The sequence below is a fragment of the Rhinoderma darwinii genome, chromosome 1 (genome assembly GCF_050947455.1).
Source record: "Rhinoderma darwinii isolate aRhiDar2 chromosome 1, aRhiDar2.hap1, whole genome shotgun sequence".
Classification (NCBI taxonomy): Eukaryota; Metazoa; Chordata; class Amphibia; order Anura; family Rhinodermatidae; genus Rhinoderma; species Rhinoderma darwinii.
Genome location: NC_134687.1, coordinates 278049644 through 278064865, shown reverse-complemented (window position 1 = coordinate 278064865; position 15222 = coordinate 278049644). Strand labels below are relative to the sequence as shown.

General features: G+C 41.8%; 8 pseudogenes; all 8 read right to left on the bottom strand.

Moving 5' to 3' along the window:
* Positions 1 to 1449: 1449 nt before the first annotated feature.
* LOC142678598 (5S ribosomal RNA) lies at positions 1450 to 1568 on the bottom strand (annotated as a pseudogene).
* Positions 1569 to 2926: 1358 nt separating this feature from the next.
* Positions 2927 to 3045, bottom strand: LOC142677448 (5S ribosomal RNA; annotated as a pseudogene).
* Positions 3046 to 3484: 439 nt separating this feature from the next.
* LOC142703104 (5S ribosomal RNA) lies at positions 3485 to 3603 on the bottom strand (annotated as a pseudogene).
* A 1870-nt stretch (positions 3604 to 5473) lies between these two features.
* LOC142679751 (5S ribosomal RNA) lies at positions 5474 to 5592 on the bottom strand (annotated as a pseudogene).
* Positions 5593 to 12411: 6819 nt separating this feature from the next.
* LOC142684842 (5S ribosomal RNA) lies at positions 12412 to 12530 on the bottom strand (annotated as a pseudogene).
* Positions 12531 to 13947: 1417 nt separating this feature from the next.
* Positions 13948 to 14066, bottom strand: LOC142725295 (5S ribosomal RNA; annotated as a pseudogene).
* Positions 14067 to 14133: 67 nt separating this feature from the next.
* On the bottom strand, positions 14134 to 14252 carry LOC142691229 (5S ribosomal RNA; annotated as a pseudogene).
* A 67-nt stretch (positions 14253 to 14319) lies between these two features.
* LOC142697860 (5S ribosomal RNA) lies at positions 14320 to 14438 on the bottom strand (annotated as a pseudogene).
* Between the last annotated feature and the right edge of the window lie 784 nt (positions 14439 to 15222).

Here is a 15222-nt window from a genome sequence, read left to right as displayed (position 1 = left end):
AGAGAGTCTCCCACACTGGTACTAGCAAGGGCTTAAGCTGTGTCACTTCTGAGATCTGACGAGAGCAGGCATATTAAGCTTAGAATGGCGATTGACGTCAAATGCTTTAATCCATAGTCCTTATTAATCGATTGTGAAAAAAAATCTAAACGACATAATAAAAAGGCAACCGCACTACAGATACCCAGACAGTCTCCCACACTGGTACTAGCAAGGCCTTAAGTGGTGTTACTTCTGAGATCTGACGAGAGCAGGCACATTCAGCTTAGAACATCCATTGACACTATATGGTTTAATCCATAGTCCTTTTTAATCGATTGTGAAACAAAATCTAAACGACATAATAAAAAGTCCACGGCACCACGACAGTCTCCCACACTGGTATTAGCGAGGCCTTTAGCGGTGTAACATCTGCAATCTGACGAGAGCAGGCACATTCAGCTTAGAATAGCCATTGCCATTAAATGATTTAATTCATAGTCCTTTTTAATCGATTGTGAAACAAAATCTAAACGACATAATAAAAAGGTCAACCGCACCACGGATTCCCAGACAGTCTCCCACAGTGGTAGTAGCGAGGTCTTAAGCTGTTTACCTTCTGCGATCTGACGAGGGCAGGCACATTGAGCTTAAAATGGCCTTTGACATTAAATGCTTTATTCCATAGTCCTTTTTAATCGATTGTGAAACAAAATCTAAACGACATAATAAAAAGTTAACCGCACCACGGTTTCCCAGACAGTCTCCCATACTGGTACGGAGCGAGGCCTTAAGCTGTGTAATTTCTGCGATTTGACTAGAAAAGGCACATTTCAGCTTAGAATTGCCATTAACTTTTAAAGCCTTAATCTATTTTTATTTTTAATCGATTGTGAAACAAAATCTAAACGACATAATAAAAAGTCAACCGCACCACGGATTCCCAGAGAGTCTCCCACACTGACACTAGCGAGGCCTTAAGCTCCGTAACTTCTGTGATCTGACGAGAGCAGGCACATTTTGTTTAGAATGGCCATTGACATTGGATGCCTTAATCCATAGTGCTTTTTAATCGATTGTGAAACAACATAATAAAAAGTCAACCACACCACGGATACCCAGACAATCTCCAACACTGGTACTAGCGAGGCCTTAAACTGTGTAACTTTTGCAATCTGCCGAGAGCAGGCACATTCAGCTTAGAATGGCCATCGACATTAAATGCTTTAATCCATAGTAATTTTTAATCGATTATGAAAAAAAATCTAAACGACATAATAAAAAGGCAACCGCACCACCGATTCCCAGACCAACTCCCACACTGGTACTAGCGAGGGCTTAAGCTGTGTAACTTCTGCAATATGACAAGAGCAGGCACATTCAGCTTAGAATGGGCATTGACATTAAAAACTTTAATCCATAGGCCTTTTTTAATCGATTGTGAAACAAAATCTAAACGACATAATAAAAAGTCAAACGCACCACTGATTCCCAGACAGTCTCCCACACTGGTATTAGCGAGGCCTTAAGCTGTGTAATTTCTGCGATCTGACGAGAGCAGGCACATTCAGCTTAGAATGGCCTTTGACATTAAATGCTTTAATCCATAGTCCTTTTTAATCTATTGTGAAACATAATCTAAACGACATAATAAAAACTCTACCGCACCTCGAATTCCCAGACGGTCTCCCACACTGGTACTAGCGAGGGCTTAATTTGTGTAACTTCTGCGACCTGACGAGAGCAAGCACATTCAGCTTAGAATGGCCATTGACTTTAAATGCTTTAATCCATGGTCCTTTTTAATCGATTGTGAAACAAAATCTAAACGACATAATAAAACGTCATCCGCACCACACACTCCCAGACAGTCTCCCACACTGGTACTAGCGAGGCATTAAGCTGTGTAACTTCTGCGATCTGACGAGAGCAGGCACATTCAGCTTAGAACGGCTAATGACTTTAAATGCTTTAATCCATAGTCCTTTTTAATCGGTTGTGAAACAAAATCTAAGCGTCATAATAAAAAGGCAACCGCACCACGGTTTCCCACACTGGTACTAGCGAGACCTTAAACTGTGTAACTTCGGCGATCTGACAAGAGCAGGCACGTTCAGCTTAGAATGGCCATTGACAGTAAATGTTTTTATTCATAGTCCTTTTTAATCGATTGTGAAACAAATTCTAAACGACATAATAAAAAGGCAACCGCACGACGGATTCGCAGACAGTCTCCCACACTGGTACTAGCGAGGACAAAAGCTGTGTAACTTCTGCGAACTGACAAGAGCAGGAACATTCAGCTTAGAATGCCCATCAACATGACATACTTAAATCCATAGTCCTTTTTAATCTATTGTGAAACAAAATCTAAACGACATAATAAAAAGTCAGCCGCACCACGGATTCCCAGACAGTCTCCCATACTGGTACCAGCGAGGTCTTAAACTGTGTAACTTCTGCGATCGGACAAGAATAGGCATATTTAGCTTAGAATGGCCTTTAACATTAAATGATTTAATCCATAGTCCTTTTTATTCGATTGTGAAACAAAATCTAAACGACATAATAAAAAGGCCACCGCACCTCGAATTCCCAGACAGTCTCCCACACTGGTACTAGCGAGGCCTTAAGCTGTGTAACTACTGCGATCATGACGAGGGCAGGCACATTCAGCTTAAAAGGGTCAATGCCATTAAATGCTTTAATCCATAGTCCTTTTTAATCGATTGTGAAAAAAAATCTAAACGCCATAATAAAAAGTCAACCGCACCACGGATTCCCAGACAGTCTCCCACACTGGTACTTGCGAGGCCTTATGCTGGGTAACTTCTGCGAGACGACGAGAGAAGGCACATTCAGCTTAGAATGGCCATTGACTTTAAATGCTTTAATCCATATTCCTTTTTAATCGAATGTGAAACATAATATAAACGACATAATAAAAAGTCAACCGCACCACGGATTCCCAGAGAGTCTCCCACACTGGTACTAGCGCGGCCTTAAGCTGTGTAACTTCTGCGATCTGACGAGTGCAGGCACATTCAGCTTAGAAAGACCATTGACATTAAATGCTTTAATCCATAGTCCTTTTTAATCGATAATGAAACAAAATCTAAACGACATAATAAAAAGCCAACCGCACCACGGATTCCCAGACAGTCTCCCACACTATTACTAGCGAGGCCTTAAGCTGTGTAACTTCAGCGATATGACAAGCACAGGCACATGCAGCTTAGAATAGCAATTGACGTTAAATGCTTTAATCCATAGTCCTTTTTAATCGATTGTGAAACAAAATTTAAATGACATAATAAAAAGCCAATCGCACCATGGATTCCCAGACAGCCTCCCACACTGGTACTAGCGAGGCCTTAAGCTGTGTAACTTCTGTGCCCTGACGAGAGCGGGCACATTCAGCTTAGAATGACCATTGACATTAAATGCTTTAATCCATAGTCCTTTTTAATCGATTGTGAAACAAAATCTAAATGACATAATAAAAAGCAAACCGCACCACGGATTCCCAGACAGTCTCCCACACTAGTACTAGCGAGGCCTTAATCTGTGTAACTTCTGCGATCTGACGAGAGCAGGTACATTCAGCTTAGAACAGCCATTGACTATAAATGCTTTAATCCATAGTCCTTTTTAATCGATTGTGAAACAAAATCTAAACGACATAATAAGTAGTCAACCGCACCATGCATTCCCAGACAGTCTCCCACACTGGTGCTAGCTAGGCATTAAGCTGTGTAACTTCTGCGATCTGACGAGAAGTGGCACATTCAGCTTAGAACGGCCATTGACATTAAATGCTTTAATCCATAGTCCTTTTTAATCGATTGTGAAACAAAATCTAAACGACAATAAGTTGTCAACCGCACCATGGATTCCCAGCCAGTCTCCCACACTAGTACTAGCGAGGCCTTAAACTGTGTAACTTCTGCGATTTGACAAGAGCAGGCACATTCAGCTTAGAATGGCCATTGACGTTAAATCATTTAATCCATCGTCTTTTTTAATCGATTGTGAAACAAAATCTAAACAAGATAATAAAATATCAAACGCACCACGGATTCCCAGACAGTCTCCCACACTGGTACTAGCGAGGTCTTGAGCTGTGTAAGTTCTGCGATCTGACAAGAGCAGGCACATTCAGCTTAGAATGGCCATTGATATTAAATGCTTTAATCCATAGTCCTTTTTAATCGATTGTGAAACAAAATCTAAACGACATAAAAAGTCAACCACACCACGGATTCCCACACTTGTACTAGCGATGCCTAAGGCTGGGTTCACACGAGCACATTAACGTCCGTAATGGACGGACGTATTTCGGGCGGAAGTCCCGGAACTATCTCAGTGCAGGGAGCCGGGCTCCTAGCATCATAGTTATGTACAATGCTAGGAGTCCCTGCCTCTCTGCAGGACAACTGTCCCATACTGTAATCATGTTTTCAGTACAGTACAGTAGTTCCACAGAGAGGCAGGGACTCCTAGCATCGTACATAACTATGATGCTAGGAGCCCGGCCCCCTGCACTGAGTTCGGTCCGGGACTTCCGCCCGAAATACGTCCGTCCATTACGGACGTTAATGTGCTCGTGTGAACCCAGCCTTAAGCAGCGTAAGTTCTGCGATCTGACGAGAGTAGTGACATTCAGCTTAGAATGGCTATTGACATTAAGTGCTTTAATCGATAGTCCTTTTTTAATCGATTGTGAAACAAAATCTAAACGACATAATAAAAAGGCAACCGCACCACGGATTTAAGACAGTCTTCCATACTAGTACTAGCGAGGCCTTAAGCTGGGTAACTTCTGCAATCTGACAAGCGCAGGCACATTCAGCTTAGAACGGCCATTGACTTTAAATGATTTAATCCATATTCCTTTTTAATCGATTGTAAAACATAATCTAAACGACATAATAAAAAGTCAACCGCACCACGGATCCCCAGACAGTCTCCCACACTGGTACTAGCGAGGTCTTAAAGAGTTATTCATCTGCGATTTGAAGAGAAAAGGCACATTTCAGCTTAGAATGGCCTTTAACTTTTAAAGCTTTAGTCTATTTTTAGTTTAATCGATTGTGAAACAAAATCTAAACAACATCATAAAAAGTCAACCACACCACGGATTCCCAGACAGTCTCCCACACTGGTACTAGCGAGGTCTTAAGCTGTGTAACTTCTGCAAACTGACAAGAGCAGGCACATTCAGCTTAGAATGGCCATTGACATTAGATGCTTTAATCCATAGTCCTTTTTAATCGATTGTGAAACAAAATCTAAACGACATAATAAAAAGTCAACTTACCACGGATTCCCAGACAGTCTCCCACACTGGTACTAGCGAGGCCTTAAGCTGTGTAACTTCTGCGATCTGACGAGAGCACGCACATTCAGCTTAGAACAGCAATTGACATTAAAAGCTTTAATCCATAGTCCTTTTTAATCGATTGTGAAACAAAATCTAAACGACATTATAAAAACTCAACCGCACCACGGATTCCCAGACAGTCTCCCACACTGGTAATAGCGAGGCCTTAAGCTGTGTAACTTCTGCGATCTGACGAGAGCAGGTACATTCAGCTTAGAATGGCTATTGACACTAAATGCTTTAATCCATAGTCCTTTCTAATCGATTGTGAAACAAAATCTAAACAACATAATAAAAGTCAATCGCACCACGGATTCCCAGACAGTCTCCCACACTGGTTCTAGCAAGGACTTAAGCTGTGTAACTTCAGCAATCCGACGAGAGCAGGCACATTCAGCTTAGAAGGGATATTGACGTTAAATGTTTTAATCCATAGTCCTTTTTAATCGATTGTGAAACAAAATCTAAACGACATTATAAAAAGGCAACCGCACCACGGATTCACAGACAGTCTCCCACACTGGTACTAGCGAGACCTAAGCTGTGTAACTTCTGCGATCTGACAAGAGAAGGCACTTTCAGCTTAGAATGGCCATTGCCATTAAATGCTTTAATCCATAGTCCTTTTTAATCGATTGTGAAACAAAATCGAAACAACATAATAAAAAGTCAACCGCACCACGGGTTCCCAGACAGTCTGCCACACTGGTAAAAGCGAGGCCTTAAGTTATGCAACTTCAGCGCTCTGACGAGAGCGGGCACATTCAGCTTAGAATGGCCATTGACATTAAATGCTTTAATCCATAGTCCTTTTTAATCGATTGTAAAACAAAATCTAAACGACATAATAAAAAGTCAACTGCACCACGGATTCCCAGACAGTCTCCCACACTATTACTAGCGAGGCCTAAGCTGTGTACCTTCTGCAATCTGACGAGAGCAGGCATGTTCAGCTTAGAATGGCCATTGACATTAAATGTTTTAATCCATAGTCCTTTTTAATCGATTGTGAAACAAAATCTATACGACATAATAAAAAGTCAACCGCACCACGTATTCCCAGACAGTCTCCCACACTTGTACTAGCGAGGACTTAAGTTGTGCAACTTCAGCGCTCTGACGATAGCAAGCACATTCAGCTTAGAATGGCCATTGACATTAAAAGCTTTAATCCATAGTCCTTTTTAATCGATTGTGAAACAAGATCTAAACGACATAATAAAAAGTCAACCACACTTCGGACTCCAAGACAGTCTCCCACACTGGTACTAGCGAGACATTAAGCTGTGTAACTTCTGGGCTCTGACAAGAGCTGGCACATTCAGCTTAGAATGGCCATTGACATTAAATGTTTCATACCATAGTCCTTTTTAATCGATTATGAAACAAAATCTAAACGACATAATAAAAAGACAACCGCACCACGGATTCACAGACGATCTCCCACACAGGTACTAGCAAGGCCTTAAGCTGTGCAACTTCAGCGATCTGACGAGAGTAGGCACGTTCAGCTTAGAATGGCCATTGACATTAAATGCTTTAATCCATAGTCCTTTTTAATCGATTATGAAACAAAATCTAAACGACATAATAAAAAGCCAACTGCACAACGGATTCCCAGACAATCTCCCACACTGGTACTAGCGAGGCCATAAGCTGTGTAACTTGCGCGATCGGACGAGAGCAGGCACATGCAGTTTAGAATAGCCATTTACTTTAAATGCTTTAATCCATAGTCCTTTTTAATCGATTGTGAAACAAAATCTAAACGACATAATAAAAAGTCAACCGCACCACGGATTCCCAGACAGTCTCCCACACTGGCACTAGCGAGGCCTTAAGCTGTTCAATTTCAGCGCTCTGACGAGAGCAGGCACATTCAGCTTAGAATGGTTATTGCCATTCAATTCTTTAATCCATAGTCATTTTTAATCTATTGTGAAACAAAATCTAAACGACATAATAAAAAGTCAACCGAAAGACTTTCTACTCAGGCAATAGAAGATCCAGAGGAGACATCTTGAGGAGATTGGAGCGGTTCTTCGAGACGAAGTTTGTTTCTATGTTGCTGCTGATGGTAGCTTAGTCCGTTAAGTAAAATGCTATATACTGAATTAATGATGATTTCTCATAGCGAATTTGAATGTTCTAAATACTTAGCATACTTTATGTTCTCCCCCCCCCCTGGGTTTCCCATACACTGTAACTTACCTGCATTAGTAGACCACTGTATTGAGATATTATTGTTATATTAACTGATACTTCACGTATTTATATTGTTGATAAACCTAGTTAGAGTTGACTTATATTACAAATGTCTGAAACAAAGGTTGCCACATGGAATGTGAAAGGCATGAATTCACCTACTAAAAGATCCAGACTTCTTCAGGTGTTGCGATCTCAGGGTGTGGAAGTCGCCATATTGCAAGAGACGCACTTTGTAAAGGGGAAAATGCCCCAGTTATCCACAACTCATTTCAACAAATGGTACCACTCCCAGCATCCTGATTTGAAAAAAATGTGGTGTGTCCATAGCTATTAAGAATTCTGTACCTTTCACATTTATCTCGCAACTGTCTGATCCAGAAGGTAGATTCCTTTTTGTCAAAGGGCTAATTGCTAATACCCCAGTAACGATAGCTGGCATATACGCACCAAATAGTCAACAAGTCAGGTGGTTGGTAGCCACTTTGCAACAATTGAAATTATTTCAGACTGGGGTGTGTATTTTGGGTGGGGACATGAATGTTACCCTTGAACCGTCCCTAGATTCGTCTAAGGGAAGTTCACAGCAGTCCTTTAGGAGCCTCCGATTACTACACAAAAGACTTTTGGATCTACAGTTGAGAGATGTCTGGAGATCGTTTCATCCAACGGGCCGGGGTTACACACACTTTTCGGCACCACATCACTCCTATCAACGCCTAGATTACTTATTTGTTAAGGCGTCACAGCTTTCTATGATATCCACAGCAGAAATAGGGCAGATTGTTGTGTCGGACCATGCTCCAGTGGTGATGCATTTTGTGGTTGCATCGCTGCCCAAGGCATCACACACTTGGCGGTTAAACGAAACGTTATTAAAATCCTCGTCTTATAAGCAGAGAATTTCAACTGCTCTCAATAGATACTTTGAAGAAAATGTAGATGAGAATCTCACCATGACAACCACATGGGAGGCCCATAAAGCGGTAATTAGAGGCGAGTTTATTTCCATAGGCTCTCATGCAAAAAAGATCCATAGACGGGAGGTAGATGACACCATGAGGAAAATTGTACTACTTGAGGGACAACATAAAAAATCCTTAGCTGCCCAGAACCTAAAAGAATTGACTAAGCACCGAGAACATCTCAAATAGATCCTGAATCTTAGGGCATCTAAAGCTTATCTAAACGCTAAACATGCTGTATATATTCATGGCAACAGGGGTTCAAAGCTCATGGCTCTCATGGCCAAAAAACGCCAGGACCAAGCTTATATTAAAACAATTAAGACTGATAATGGGAGTGACTCATCAGACACTGAAGCCATTGCTCACCAATTTAAACTATACTATGAAAATCTGTATAATATTAGGAGACATGAATCCGGTGAACAGCTAGTACAACGTAGCGAGGCAATTGATGTATTCTTGTGGAATTTGCACCTGCCATCATTGGGAGATACTCAAAGAGACGTGTTGTCTAGGCCCTTCTCTCTGACAGAAGTGGCAGCTGCCCTGAAGGACATGCCAATGGGCAAAAGTCCGGGCCCCGATGGCCTGCCAGTGGTTTATTATAAAAATTTTAATGACTTGCTTTTTCCTCATATGGTGACGACGTTCAACTCATTATCTAAGGGAGGGGGTTTTCCCCAGCAGACTTTAGAAGCACACATCTCTATAATCCCGAAAGCGGAAAAGGATCCTACTTTCTGTGGAAGTTATAGACCTATTTCTTTGTTGAACGTTGACATTAAGGTATATGCCAAGACCCTGGCCAATAGACTTAGACTACTGTTGCCAGAGCTGATTAACCAGGAATAGGTGGGATTTGTGGCTGGGAGGGAGGGCAAAGACAACATGTTGAGGGTCCTTCATTTGATTCAGTTAGCGCATAAACGCCGGTTCCCCTTAACACTCTTATCCACAGATGCGGAGAAAGCGTTCGATCGCATAGACTGGACCTTTATGGTCAAAACGCTTCAGAAGTTTGGCTTCCCGGCTACCCTGATCACTTTTATCATGGCTTTGTACACCTGCCCTTCCACAAAGGTACGAGTTAATGGCACCCTATCTCCTACCTTCAAGATCTCTAATTGCACGAGGCAGGGTTGCCCGCTATCACCTCTTCTCTTTGTTTTAACAATTGAAACCCTGATTCAGCATATTCGTCAATGCAATCAAATTAAAGGGGTGGAAATTGGGGGGCAAGAGCACCTGACGGCGTCCTTCACCGACGATCTCTTGATATTAACCTCAAACCCTCAGACATCGTTCCCAATTCTAGCTGACATGTTTGCCAAGTTTGAGGAAATCTCCAACTTTAAAATCAACCCGGATAAATCTGCAGCTCTCAACATAACGTGCTCTGAGGCGGTGGTAGCGGGGGCCCAGCTTTCGTCCCCATTTAAATGGTCAACAAGTTTCATAAAATACTTAGGTTTGCAGATTGCTCCTTCCCCGGATTCATGGTTCCTCCTAAACTATAACCCTTTGGTATCCGAAATTGATAGCATCATGAATAACTGGAAAATCCCATTTATATCCTGGCTGGGTCGATGCAACTTGATTAAAATGCTGATATTCCCCAAAATAACTTACTTATTACAGACTATGCCAATATTCCTTCCGCAATATTTCTTTCGTAGTCTTAACGTTAAGCTATTGAGTTATATATGGAACAAGAAGGGTCACAGATTAGCACATAGAACCCTGACTAAGACGAAGACCCTAGGCGGTCTCAACTTCACGGATATACAAGCTTTCTACCAATCTACTCAGTTAAGTAGGCTTCTAGACTGGTTTGGAGTATCACACCCTAAACTCTATGTACAAATAGAGGAAGCCATGTGTGAAGGCTCCTTGACTCAGTTGCTGCTACAATATGGCCTACCTAGTCCAGGAGGGGGATCCACCAATTTAATAACAAGAGCTACTTTGAGGGTGTGGAAGAACCTGTCTCCCAAGGAAGACATTTGCCCCACCCCGTCGCTACTGATAAATCTGGGAGATCTGATATGACTTAAGGATGTTGAAAGTGAGATTCACACGGTGCGTAGTTCAGGATTGAAAGAAGTCGTTTTAGGAGACATAGTACGAAAGGGGGAATTTCCCTCAGAGGAAACCTTAAGATTACAGTTCCCGCACATACGCTTCCATTATTTGGAATATATGCAAATGCTCTCGAATTACAACTTTCTTCTAGAACAGGGATATATCACAAGACCGATAACATGGTTTGAGTCGCTATTGACTTCATTGACACCGATTCCAAAATCTATTTCCTTAATATATAAAAAGCTGGAGTCAATAGAAGAGCAGGTCCCCTTACCATACATCTCCTCATGGGAGAAAGAACTACACATCAAGTTCACGCACTCGGACATTCAACATATATATAGGTCTAACTGTGGCCCTTCCAGATGCGTGAATTTGCAGGAGACCTCCTACAAATTGGTAAGCAGGTGGTACAAAACACCGGAACTCCTTCATCGTATAGAACCTGAAATATCGCACTTGTGCTGGAGATGCAATCAACACATAGGCTCATACACACACATCTGGTGGACTTGCTCGCATATATCATCTTATTGGGAAGAAGTGCAGCGCATAATTGCTCTTATTTGCCCATCCGCCCCACCACTCACGCTCAACTACATACTTTTGAACTTACCATCAGAATCCAGAGTACACAGTAATGGTAAAGATCTGTGGCCACATTTGGTACTTGCCGCAAAAGCATTGATACCGCTGAATTGGCGGAAGAAGGCACCTCCGTCCATCTCACATTGGTTAAATAAAGTGGCGCAGGTATCTAGATTGGAGGAACTGAGTTACTTATCAAATAGGAATATTAGTAAGTACTATAAAATTTGGCAGCCTTGGCTAAACTTTATGGATGATGAGGGTGGATACATGGCTTGTCTAACAGTCTGACATAGCAGACCTAGAGGATACTAATCTCATAGGTTGTAAGAAGGAACCCCTGAACCCGCTCCCTTTTCCCATTCACATTAGACAGGACTAATTGATATCCCCGAGGTGGGACAGACTGAAACACTGTAGCGGGATGGACTTAAATAAGGACAACACACATCAATAATAATAAGAGGTTTATGTTATGGTATTTAAAAAGTGGTGAAATATGATTCATGCTTTGTAGCAATATATGTATGTACCAAGTTTTGGCACTTGTACAGATGTTATCCTTGAACTCACATTGAAATTGATGTACGTTATGTTGGATTGTAAAAATAAAAAATCAATAAACAGAGTTTTGACAAAAAAAAAAAGTCAACTGCACCACGGATTCCCAGACAGTCTCCCACACTGGTACTAGCGAGGTCTTAAGCTGTGTAACTACTACAATCTGACGAAAGCAGGCACATTCAGCTTAGAATGGCTATTAACATTAAATGCTTTAATCCATAGTCCTTTTTAATCGATTGTGAAACAAAATCAAAACGACATAATAATATGTAAACCGCAACACGGATTCCCTGCCAGTCTCCCACACTGGTGCTAGCGAGGCCTTATGCTGCGTAACTTCTGCGATCTGACAAGAGAAGGCACATTCAGCTTGGAATGGCCATTTACATTAAATGTTTTAATCCATAGTCCTTTTTAATCGATTGTGTAACAAAATCTAAACGACATAATAAAAGTCAACCGCACCACGGATTCCCAGACAGTCTCCCACACTGGTAAAAGCGAGGCCTTAAGTTATGCAACTACAGCGCTCTGACGAGAGCGGGCACATTCAGCTTAGAATGGCCATTGACATTAAATGCTTTAATCCATAGTCCTTTTTAATCGATTGTGAAACAAAATCTAAACAACATAATAAAAAGTCAACCGCACCACGGATTCCCAGACAGTCTCCCACACTGGTACTAGCAAGGGCTTAAGCTGTGTAATTTCTGCGATCTGACGAGAGCAGGCACGTACAGCTTAGAATGGCCATTGACATTAAATGCTTTAATCCATAGTCCTTTTTAATCGATTGTGAAACAAAATCTATACGACATAATAAAAGTCAACCGCACCACGTCTGTGACGTCACAGATCTGCACTGCCAGAAGCTGGGCGTTCTGAAGAGAAGAGGATGTTACTTCTCTTCAGAGCGCCCAGCTAGTAAAAGTATTAAAAACGCCCCGATGTACGCACATAATACACGCCCACTTGGACTTTTACTTTTAAACACACCCACTTGGACTTTTGCAAGCCTCATTTGCATAACTACAAAAATGGTCATAACTTGGCCAAAAATGCTCGTTTTTAAAAAATAAAAACGTTACTGTAATCTACATTGCAGCGCCTATCTGCTGCAATAGCAGATAGGGGTTGCAAAATCTGGTGACAGAGCCTCTTTAAGCTGTGTAATTTCAGCGATCTGACGAGAGCAGGCACATGCAGTTTAGAATAGCCATTTACATTAAAGGCTTTAATCCATAGTCCTTTTTAATCGATTGTGAAACAAAATCTAAATGACATAATAAAAAGCCAACCGCACCACGGATTCCCAGACAGTCTCCCACACTGGTACTAGGGAGGCCTTAAAGGGAACCTGTCACCAGCATTTCACCTATTGAACTTTACTTATCCCTCACTGGTCGCTGCTGTCAAAAGTTCATTGCTGTTATCCGCTCTCCTAAACTCCTTCTCCGACTGTAAATAACGGTCTGCAAACATTTTGCGCCTTTTATCGTAATACTCCGGTGTCCCTTTGTGCGCACACACCAGAAGAGGACATCAATGCACAAGCGCGAGATTTTGTGTGCTGGGGGATGGCGAGGAGCTGTCAATCAAAAGTAAGGAGGCGGGGTAAACTCGGAAAGACTTGAGGAATGTAGATATGGCTCTTTTCAAACGAAGATTTGACTCTTTTCAAACGAAGATCTGACTCTTTTCTGCTCATTTGCATACGGTGTGGGAACACTAAAAAACTGAATACTAAAGCTACAGAGCCAAGTAAGAAGATAATTATAGGTTATATAGAAATTATTTTTCACCCACTACCACCAGGTATTGCTGGTTTAATAGGTGAAATGCTGGTGACAGGTTCCCTTTAAGCTGTGCAACTTCAGCGACTTGACGAGAGCAGGCACATTCATCTGAGAATGGCCATTGACATTAAACGCTTTAATCCATAGTCCTTTTTAATCGATTGTGAAACAAAATCTAAACGACATAATAAACAGTCAACCGCACCACGGATTCCCAGACAGCCACCCACACTGGTACTAGCAAGGCCTTAAGCTGTGTAACTTCTGCGATGTGACGAGAGCAGTCACATTCAGCTTAGAATGCCCATTGACATTAAATGCTTTAATCCATAGTCCTTTTTAATCGATTGTGAAATAAAATCGAAACCACATATTAAACAGTCAACCGCACCACGGATTCCCAGACAGCCTCCCACACTGGTACTAGCGAGGCCTTAAGCTGTGTAACTTCTGCGATCTGACGAGAGCAGGCACATTCAGCTTAGAATGGCCGTTGACATTAAATGCTTTAATCCATAGTCCTTTTTAATCGATTGTGAAACAAAATCTAAACGACATAATAAACAGTCAACCGCACCACGGATTCCCAGACAGCCACCCACACTGGTACTAGCGAGGCCTTAAGCTGTGTAACTTCTGCGATCTGACGAGAGCAGGGACATTCATCTGAGAATGGCCATTGACATTAAACGCTTTAATCCATAGTCCTTTTTAATCGATTGTGAAACAAAATCTAAACGACATAATAAAAATTCAACCGCACCACGGATTCCTAGACAGTCTCCCATACTGGTGCTAGCAAGGCCTTAAGCTGCGTAACTTCTGCGTTCTGATGAGAGCAGGCACATTCAGCTTAGAATGGCCATTGACATTAAAGAGGCTCTGTCACCAGATTATAAGTGCCAGGCTCTGTCACCAGTTAGTCTCATTTCCACAAAGACAGAAGGAGAAAAGCACCGCAAAATTTGTAAAACAATTTCTCCCGAGTAAAACAGTACCCCACATGTGGTAATAAACGGCTGTTTGGACACACGGCAGGGCTTAGAATGGAAAGAGCGCTATTTGGCTTTTGGAGATCACATTTAGCAGGAATGGTTTGCGGAGGCAATGTCGCATTTGCAAAGCCCCTGAGGGGACTAAACAAATGCCCAAAAAGTAACTCAATTAGGAAACTACACCCCTTGAGGAATCTATCTAGGAGTATTGTGAGCATTTTGACCCCATAGATGTTTCATATAAATTTATTAGAATTGGGCAGTGAAAATAAAAACAATCCTTTTTCTTCAATAAGACATAGCTTTACCGCAAATTGTTTTGTTTTCTCAACAAATAATGGAAAAAAAGAACACAACATTTGCAAAGCAATTTCTCCCGAGTACAGCAATACCCCATATGTGGTCATAAACTGCTGTTTGGGCACACGGCAAGGCTCAGAAAGGAAGAAGCGCCATTTGGAGTGCAGATTTTGCTGGATTGGTTTCTGGGCGCCTGTGGGACCAAAACTGTGGATACCACGCAGAAGTGACCACATTTTGGAAACTACACCCCTCAATGCATTTACCTAGGGGTGTAGTAAGCATGTTAACCCTGCAGGTATTTTGTAGAAATTAGTGTGCACTCGATGTTGCAGAGTGAAAATGGGATTTTTTTTTTC